General features: G+C 38.1%; 1 pseudogene; it reads right to left on the bottom strand.

Annotated features, from left to right (window-relative positions):
- Positions 1-596: 596 nt before the first annotated feature.
- LOC122868455 lies at positions 597-5,432 on the bottom strand (annotated as a pseudogene).
- Positions 5,433-8,069: the final 2,637 nt, after the last annotated feature.

Here is an 8,069-nt window from a genome sequence, read left to right as displayed (position 1 = left end):
TTTCAGCATTTAGTCCCTGGAGCAGGGTGTGGCTGACTGTGGACATGTGTTTGAGGGCTTTCTTCCTCTACATTGGCACTTGTGCAGAGGTGAACTTCTGCACATTCAGTAAGTGTCCTTTTTTGGTTTGCAGTGAGTTTGGAATGGCACAAATAAACACCTCTGGCATTTTAAACTTGAGGCTACATGTTAACATCTTTTCAATATTCTTTGATTCATGTGTTTTTGTTCAAAGAATTTTCTTCTCTTCTCTGATGTATTCTTTATTTACATGACCCAGAACCACTACAAGGAGCTTGCGAGGCACAGCCGAACAACTACAACTAAACAACTATAACTTATTCCCACATCCTAAGAACTGTTATGAACAGAATGGCTCCTGGGCATTAGGGTAAATCAATCAATCAATCAATCAATCAATCAATCAATCAATCACACTTTATATAGCAACTTTCAGTTAAACCAAATGCAATTCAATGTGCTTTACAGGGGATTGACAAAATTTAGGATATAAAAAATAGATTTAGAGACTAATGCACACTAAAACAATCAAAAACTAAAAGTTAAATGAATAAGACAACAATATAGATGTATAGTTAAAATAGTAAAAAAAAAAAAAAAAAAAGGTCAAGACAGAGGTGTCAGTGAGAACAACACAGTCAGCTGCTGTCACATCTTGTCTGTCATATCCTCTCAGGAGAGGATATATCAATACATTAAAGAAAAACACCCATTAAATGAAGATAAAATGGACAGAATAGTAGGATAAAATGAAGATTTAAAAATAACATCAAACACACTAAAACACAATAAGAAAAGCCAAGACAAAAATATGAAGTACACTGGAAGGGCAGAGAGGAAATTTAGCTACCAACATCCTTTCACGATTAGACAAACAAGGCTGCCCATATCGCAGCAGGCACCTCAAAAAAAGTTTACATTGTATTAATATTGTACGTTCATCGGTTGATAATTATAACTGCCGTACATATTTCTTTCAATTAATATGTTCTATAATTTCCATACATATTGTTTCTGTTGTTTTAACATGTGTTTGTTGTGTTTGTTTAAATTAATTCATGCATGTTGAGTGCTTATGTTGAGTGGGAACTAGGGTGCATATGTGTTGCACACGGACATTTTTGAGGGATGCAATAAGAAAGAACGGACTTTTGGTGAGAGGTTGGTGTCTCTGCATGTGAATTTAAGTTGTGAAGAAGTTGCAAAGAAGACAAGATGTTTTTTATTTTTGTATTTTGATCGGGGCATTTAAAGAACTCATTCCCCCTTGGTTATATGCAGCCAGCGAGTTTGACGGTGGATTTCATTGACGGTGAACGTGATAGCGGAGAAAAGAAAGAGAAAGGCAATAAATCCATCAGTATCCAGACCCATGGCGTCGTTTATTTCCCGGAGGGAGTGATAATAATAAAAATATTTCCAGGGTTTGATATACATAATCTCCCATGCCTCATCATTTGTCATTTTGATACACTTGATACAGGCTATTTGCAAGAATGAAAAGAAATGAAGTGCATGAGACCTGCTTTGCCCTGCTCCTTCAAACTAGATCTCTCAGTCTCTTTGTGCTTAGAGAGTATCCCACAGGATGAGAGAGGGACCAACACCTGATAAGACAAACAGTACTCTATCTGAAAGATCCCTCTTTCATTAGAGTGTGTTATCAAAGCATTGCTTGGTTCCAGGCCTCGGCCATATAACCAAGAGGCAGAAACTCCAAGACTGTTTCCTTCCAAAATCTGCCTTAAATTTAAGGAAAATATACTGTTGATATGAATTTCATAATTTCATGTGTTGGAATGGTTTGGGCATGTCCATATTACTGTGGTTTTGTGGGTGAATGAAATCTCTGTTTGTTACAGCAGTAATAACTAATGTTGGTATAACCACTGTTCCCACTGTGTCAGACCAACAAGTCTGCCAAATTAAATGACAAAATACATTGTTTGTCCACGGCCTCCAGAACAACATAGATAAGCGTTTTCTGTTGTCATGTCACAATCGACAGGATGACAATGGTGTTTCAAAAATAACTATTTTCTGATCTTACACAGTGATGGTTAAGGTTTGGGTAGGTTTAGGCACAAAAACAACTTGGTTAGGGTTAGAGAGATAACGGTTTGGGTCAAAATGACTTATTATTATTATTATTACTATTAAGGTTACATTGGTGGTGGTTGAGGTGAGTTTCCCCCCTTCACTGTGAAGCACTTTGGGTATCAAGGTAAAACGCTAGGATGCACGCCTGGATGTGCGTCCCCCTGCCATGCAGCTAGTGTTAGCGTGTAGCTTCCTGTGAATACGGCCGGACCAGGACCAGTCCACGACCGGGACAAACACAACCTCCGAGACAAGCGGAGGCCAGTTTGACAGGGAATACAGTTCCGAGCTGGTTTTCTTGCTGGTTTTGGCACCCCGGGGCTGAGTCAGCTAATAGGACGGCTGGATACCCAAAGTGCGTCACAGTAAAGGGGGGAAACTCACCTCAACCATCACCAAAGTGGTCAGGTTAGCTAATGTTACTTTAATGTTGTTGACCAGATCACATGATGACATCACATCATGCTAATGACTTAGATTATTTGCACAGACACATTGTACACAGTCCTACTGAATTGTTTACAAGCTTAATGAGAGAAAACATACATCATTCCTGAAAGGAATTATGTCAAGAAATTGAAAAGATTTTCACATTTGCTGAGTGAAAATACACCTCCAATTTCACTCTGCCATGTCCTCTGATGGACAGAGATGAAATTACTTTTTTAATTTGTCACCATAAGGGGGGACTTCAAGCCTTTAGTTTTGGGGTTTTCTTGTGTTATTATATTCTTACTGTATCAGGTAGCCCAATATTTGTAAAAACCACAAGACTGTTTGAAAAATACAGCAAAGTGCAGTAGAAGACCTCACCAAGGAATTGCACGAAAAGATTTTAATTTTAATTAAATAAAGGGACACTAATGACAAATTTCATGTATTATGTTTTTATTATAGTTTTACCTGAACAACAGTACTGTAGCACAATTATTCAATATATAGCAGCTCCAAACATTCAAATAGAAAATGATGTTGGAACAACAGGTACAGTATATGTAACCAGAAGTCTAAAAGTTTCACTTTTTAACCACATTTAGCCCAGTTTTAACCTGCTAATCACCATGTCCATGATTACTGGGAGACTACAACACCAGAAATTACCACCTGAATCAACAAAGCATATCTAACAATATAATGCAAAAATTCAAAGAGCATAGTCAGAGTTATACAAGCACATCTAGGTTCACAAATTGGCTTTTTTCATGCTGTAATAAAGCAAGATTTGCCCCTGCAGTATATATGTAGGTCTACAGGTTGTTGACAAAGTCTTCTCCAAAGTAAATTATCTGTCTCAGTGCGCTCATTATCAGTATATCAATGTCGTCATCTGTGTCGATCTCTGAGTGGTAGTTCTTCACAGGAAAGATGCAGTTTAGTGGAATACCCAGCGACACATGCAATTGGTCCATCTAAATTTAAACAGTTCGACACTTAGGAAATGACAGCAAAGTGCTGATCAAAGCAGATATTTGTGTTCGAATATTAAAATGTAAAGTGAAATTATATTCCAACTTGAATACAAACTCATAAAATCACCAGTAGAAACCTACCTGTTGCTTCAGGTACTTGCTTTTATACACGTTCCTTATGTTTCTTTTGACCTCTGGACAGGCTTCATCAATTTTGGTGAGAATAGCCAGTTGGGGAATCCCTGCCGATACAGAGCAGAATCTGAGTCAATCAATAATGTTAGGTTATTTGATTCGACTCATTAAACCCATTAACTGCCCTTAACCCTTACCCATGTCGCTGGCTGCAAGTCTGACATCCTCAACTTTTTCATAGATTCAGCACTCAGTATGTTTAGTGTGCTGGCAGAGACGACACAAACCAGAACATGAACTCTGTCGTTGAGAGCGGGGGTTTCGTTGTAGCCTTTATCATCCTTAGATAATGTAGAGTAAGGATTGAACTGGAAAACAATGTGGAATCAAATCAAAGAATGACTTTTGCATGTAAATGTTTCAGATATGTATTTTTATGTGAATAAAATTGTTAACTCAAAACTGATCACAAAGCTGGATTGTATAACTGAAATATATCCAACACAGTTTAGTGAATTCAGTAATTGTACTTTGTAACCATCTTTTACGTGGCCCATCATGGCCAGTTTGATGTCTTCCACACCAACTCCTCTGTTAGTTTCCTTCTCAAGGCCCATGATGTCAGAGAAGGCAAAAGGGTAATATGTCTCTGGTCCTCCTTTTTGGATTTTGTAAGTTTTGTACTGTAAAACAGAAAGAGGCACATATTATGACAACAGTGCCACCTGTTGAATGATGGCCATAAAGCAGTTTGTCTCTTGCTCACTTGTTTCATCTCAACTAGTTGCTCAATACTGATCTGTGTACTGCAAAGGTCATTACAGGTGCACATACAACATGAAATACACAGTGAAAGAGTTTGTAAATGTCATGAAGTTTTACAGTGCATGAAATACATGACCTTGGTTAAACCACACTCAAAAGTGATTCATACTTCTTTGGTGAAGCTCCCGCCTGAGGTTGCATCTGCCAAAGCCCGACCAGCCATTCTGCCTTGCAAAACACTGTCGACAGAGTTGATGAAGCTGGACTTGCCGGAACCAACTGGTCCATAAAGCAGGACTCTGAGATGTTGGAGCTCAGCATTATGAGGCTGATAATCCATCACAAACTGCAGTTCGCTCTCTTTGTGGCTGTTCAATAAGGAAAAGGTTAGATTTAATTTTCATATGGTGCACATGTTTTGTGGTTGCTGCTTGGTTGTCACAGACACCCATGACATTGTACCCAATACGTCACTGAGACTCACAAAAAACACAAAATGACATCACATTCAACACATGAGTGTGTGCAGTTAAGCAGTTTTGGTTTTAAAAATAGTTATTTAAAGAAAAAACATTAAACACCAAAGGCACCACACACTTAACACATTACTCACCCCCATGTTATGTTCCTCCATTGTTCTCTAAAAGCTGAAAAAAGTAAAGTGCACATGTTGATGTAAGATATGAGTCACATTTTAAGGAAATTACTTCAACACAAATGAAAAATCTGTTATTTTTATCTACATAAGTTTAAACAATGTTCTGTAATATTTTTAGTATCTTACTCTTAGGAGAAGGTGGGCGGGGTTCAGATTTGGCTGGACTTCCTCCCATGGCCTCAATAAAATATTAAGACAACGTGTAAACAAGAAACATTGTTACACATTATTTATTGCCTGAAACCAAACCAAATGTCAACAGAATATTTGAGACTTAATATTTCAGAATATGTATTTGTAAGTTCTCAGTGTTGCAACTTCTCACCAGTAAAGCAGACTCAAGTGTGCTGCAACAGCAACTGTTTATTCTTTATAAATATCTTTAATTAGATTAAATTGAAATCACAGAAAATATACAATAAATTAAGGGCGTTCAAGAAGAGAAAGTGAAAGTACAAAGGTAAACTAACAAAAAAACTGAAAAGATTAACATGTATTTTCACTTTCACTTGATCAAGAGAAGTATTAGGACAGAAACAACTATTCAATTGTCCCACTCCATGAAATTACTGATACAGTACATACAATAAATCATGCCATTAAATTGCCAAGCAAATTTTAAGCAAAATCAACACAAAACAAGAAGTTTCAGGCTACTGTACTTAAGAATGTCAAGTGTTATGGAATTCTTACAAAGCTCATCTGTCATTCATTGCATCTACCACTGCAGTCAAATAAACATTTCAGTTTCACAATGCCACAATTTACTACAGCATTTGAGGATAGGTATAAAAAAAGTTCTTACCTCTATTGTTGTATGACTGGAACAAAGTGCTACAAGTAATGATTTTGATATTGTTTTAATGCTGTATCCTCCTATTGACTTCTTTTTTACATTGACCACTCGAGTGCAGGCGATGTCTGTTGTGTGATGCTGCAGGTCTTCAAATCTATTAATGTAGTTTCACTTTCCTTTGGGTCATGTGATTTATTTTAAAGAGATTTTCTTCTCAGATGGCAGTCTCATCTCCTAAACTAAGCTAAGGTGCTGTGAGGTTGCACCATAACAACCCAAACCCCAAATGATGTTCCATCGTGCATATCTTTTAATATATAGATGCACAGCAAAAGGAATTAATGCTAAAAATGTTGTCATGTTCATGTCTTAATTGTTCAGTAATGTGAATAATTTAACAAAGCCTGTGCTGTATTTGCAGCATATACTGCTGAGTTATAACATAACTGTTTCCTGCCCTAATTACTGTAAACATTAACAAAAACTATGTCTACATGCTTTAGCTACAGTATGGTAGTATTATCCTGTTTTTGATCATGTTCAGGATATGCTGTTTACATGGAACATGAAACATCTGGTTATTCATGTTATTCATTAATTTGCCCCGTATTTCACGCACCGTAATGGGACGCACAGTAGGCTGCTCACACGGGGCCCAATTTTCTGCCCACAGTGGCCCCACACGGGCCCCAAAAGGGCATGTTTGCTGGGTTAGTGCAGATTTCATGGTAAGTGTCTGCTTGTGTTCTTTGTAATATCTTTGTCATGTCTGGGGCGTACCATCGGTGTGTGAGTGGGGGTGAATGGGGTGAATGTGACATGTAGTGTAAAGCACTTTCAGTGGTCGGAAGACTAGAAAGGCGCTATACATGTACAGTCCATTTACTATCTGCAGTATAAAGCAGCGGCATCAAGAGAGACGTCCATGTTGCTGTGGAGTTTGCCTGCTCAGTGCTTCACTTAGAAGTGGTAGTCTTGGAGTGCTACTTTGCACTGCAGGTGGAGGTGAGCTGGGTGTGTAGCATAAAGTGTCTGCTATAATGGTCGGGCTGAAAGTGGTAAGGACCCAGAACCACTACAAGGAGCTTGCACAGGCACAGCTGAACAACTACAACTAAACAAATACAACTTATTCCATAAGTGTTCATGACATTGGTATTTCAAGAATAAGTTTTTTCTGATCTTACACAGTGATGGTTAAGGTTTGGGTAGGTTTAGGCACAAAAACAACTTGGTTAGGGTTAGAGAGAGATAACGGTTTGGGTCAAAATGACTTATTATTATTACTATTAAGGTTACATTGGTGGTGGTTGAGGTGAGTTTCCCCCCTTCACTGTGAAGCACTTTGGTATCAAGGTAAAACGCTAGGATGCACGCCTGGATGTGCGTCCCCCTGCCATGCAGCTAGTGTTAGCGTGTAGCTTCCTGTGAACACGGCTGGACCAGGACCAGTCTACGACCGGGACAAACACAACCTCCGAGACAGGCAGTGGCCAGTTTGACAGGGAATACAGTACCGAGCTGGTTTTCTTGCCGGTTTTGGCTCCTGGCAGCCGGGGGCTGAGTCAGTTAATAGGACGGCTTGATACCCAAAGTGCTTCACAGTAAAGGGGGGAAACTAAACCTCAACCACCACCAAAGGGGTCAGGTTAGCTAATGTTACTTTAGCAACAAGTAAAGCTACGTGTCCATGAGGAAACTCCGTAAATCACCTTGGTACTACTCTGTCGTCAATCTGGCCTTATAACATTTAATGACATCTTTATGACAAGTCCAAATGGTTCCACTTTACTTGAGATCAAGGGAATTATTCATGACACAATTATTTTCTCATGACAGCCAGTGTCAAAACCAACCACATATGACAGTATAATGTAATGTTAACACATAAAGCTAAATAGTTTGATAATTTAACTTGTTGCAACTTCTGACCAGGAAAACTTCAAGAAGAGAAAGTGAAAGTACAAAGGTAAACTAAAAAAAAATGAAAAGATTAACAAGTATTTTCTCTTTCACTTGATCAAAAGAAGTTAGCGATAACAAGATACATTATTATGATGTGCACACAAATACTTTATTAAAATTTTAGAGAAAATATAAACTAAGAAATAATTAAAATAATGGTTTCAAAAATGAGCAGAAAAGAGGAGGTACTGTAGGTAAAAGATCTGTGTGTCTTACTTAA

Source organism: Siniperca chuatsi, linkage group LG21 (assembly GCF_020085105.1).
Source record: "Siniperca chuatsi isolate FFG_IHB_CAS linkage group LG21, ASM2008510v1, whole genome shotgun sequence".
Taxonomy (NCBI): Eukaryota; Metazoa; Chordata; class Actinopteri; order Centrarchiformes; family Sinipercidae; genus Siniperca; species Siniperca chuatsi.
This window is presented reverse-complemented; position numbering and strand designations above follow the sequence as displayed.